Source organism: Penaeus chinensis, chromosome 33 (genome assembly GCF_019202785.1).
Source record: "Penaeus chinensis breed Huanghai No. 1 chromosome 33, ASM1920278v2, whole genome shotgun sequence".
Taxonomy (NCBI): Eukaryota; Metazoa; Arthropoda; class Malacostraca; order Decapoda; family Penaeidae; genus Penaeus; species Penaeus chinensis.
In genome coordinates this window covers 18,562,941-18,565,440 of record NC_061851.1, presented here as the reverse complement: position 1 = coordinate 18,565,440, position 2,500 = coordinate 18,562,941, and the positions used below count along the sequence as shown (strand labels likewise).

Genomic DNA, 2,500 nt, shown 5'->3' with positions numbered 1-2,500 from the left:
AAGGTTCTTTAAAACTGTAGATGCTTCGTGTCATTATTGGCAACTACCCCTGTATGAAGACAATCAACACCTGACTACATCCATCACTCCTTATGGACGTTTCAGGTATTGTCTAGGGTCCATGTGTTTTGCTGCAACAGGAGACACTTTTTGTCTCCGAGGTGACAGGGCCCTTCAGGGAGTAACAAAATGCATCAAGGTAGTGGATGACATTTTCCTACACAATGAGGACTACTACTCACAACTTCAGTATGCAATGAAGTCCTACCAAGGTGTTCTCAGACGGGATAACACTTAATGCAGAGAAGTTCGTTTTGGCTGCATTCAAAGGCAGCTTCTCTGGGTACAGACTATCAAAAGACAACACTGAAGTGGGTCCAGAGAAGATATGTGCTATTGCGTAGTTTCCTACCTCTTTGAACCTGACAGGTTTTCGGTCATTTATGGGCCTAGTAAATCATTTGGCAAAATCAAATCAATTTTGTGAAGGAAGAGATTTCGACTTACATTTTTACCGCAATGTGGCGTGCAGGTAAGGAGTTGTTTAATGCCGTGATGTCCTCTCCTAGTAAACTGTGAATCTCTCATCTGTGGATGATGGTGCCTTCAATACTGAAATGAACATCTAAGGATGCTTCATACAAGGGTCACTTGTTGCTGTATGGACCTAGAGTGGTTGTCCCTGCTGATTGCCTGCATGATAACCACTTTGGCGTGGAGGCCACAAAGTGCCATGCACAACAGACACTCTTTTAGCCAGGCATTAATGTTGACATTAACTGATTGTGCCTGTAAGCCATGTCAGCGCCTACAGCCTATATTCAGCAACAGGAGCCATTGATATTAGAAGACAAATCCACAAAATCATTTATGTCCATGTCATAAGGTTGACATTGATATGGGTATTGGTAAATCTCGTGATTATCATATCAGGCTGCCAAGTGGCTGTATACTGTGGTGCAATCGACGCTTCTTGGGCCCTACACAGCTCTTGCTTGGAAACTTCTGACTTGGAAGAGGAGCCGTCAGATGACACATCAGGATCTTCTGCCCCATCTGTGCCAATTGAACCTTGACGTTCAGAACGCATCAAAATGCAGTCTATTCAAGACTCCCGCTAGTGAACGTGAACGGGGGAGGGAAATGTGGGTAGTGATAATGATGTAGTTGTGACAATGAAGTCAGTTGTGATAATGATAAAAGTGTTAATGATCCTGGTTGCGATGACATTGTTACTGCGCATATAATGTATTAATTATATACACTACTGGTTGTTTGATAATGATAAAAAATATTAGTAGTAGTAGTAGTAGCAGTAGATCGAGATAATAGTAAACTTAATCATGATAGCAGTAACAATAAACAACGATAATGTTAATGATAATACTATAATAGTAATAATAAACATGATAATAATAATATAAAGAAATGATAATAATAATGATAACGATAGTAACAATAATTATAATAATACTAATAAGGGTAGTCATGATAACAATAATAGTAATAGTAAAAGTAATGATGATAATAACAACAACAACAATAATAATAGTAGTAATAACAATAATAATAGTAATAGAAAAAATGATGATAATACTAATGATAATAACAATGATAATAAAAGCAACAATAATGATAATCATCATCATCATCTTAATAATGATAGTAATAATCATCATCATCATTTTTATTATTGCAATTATTATCATTATTAACATTTATTATTTTAACATTATTATTATTATGATCATTATTATCATTATTACGACTAGTATTATCGTTATTACTTTAATTATTATTATTATTATTGTTGTTCTTCTTCTTACAATTACTTTTTTATATTGACAATCATAATAATAATAATAATAATGATATTAATAATAATAATAATAATAATGATAATAATAATAATAATAATAATAATAAAAATAACAAAATAATATAATGAAAATGATAATGAAAGTGATAATGATGATGAGGATAATAATTATGATGATAATAATAATAATAATAATTACAATAATAATAATAATAATAATAATTATAATAATAATAATAATAATAATAATAATAATAATAATAATAATAATAATAATAACAATAATAATAATAATCATTATTATTATTATTATTATTATTATTATTATTATTATTATTGTTATCATTATTACCACTATCATTCACCATTATAAAAATAATAGCAATAGTATCAATGATAATGATGATAATGATTATAATAATAAAAATGATAAGAATAAACATAACAATGATAGAATAATAATAAATAATAATAACAATAATATTAATAATAACAATAGTAAAAATTATGAAAATGATAATAATAAAATTAATAATAGTAATGATGATGATAAAAGTGATATTAAAAAATATAATAATAATAATAACATAATAATAATACATTATATTTTTATTAGTATCATCATTTTCATTACTATCATTATAGTTATCATTATTACCATTATCATTCTTACTGAATATT

At 28.9% G+C, this 2,500-nt stretch overlaps 1 protein-coding gene across 11 annotated transcripts in view; it reads right to left on the bottom strand.

Annotated features, from left to right (window-relative positions):
- The window catches only part of LOC125043316 (neuropeptide CCHamide-1 receptor-like), an 82,787-nt gene that overhangs the window by 79,320 nt on the left and 967 nt on the right, over positions 1 to 2,500 (bottom strand). The gene's annotated exons all lie outside the window — the stretch shown is intronic.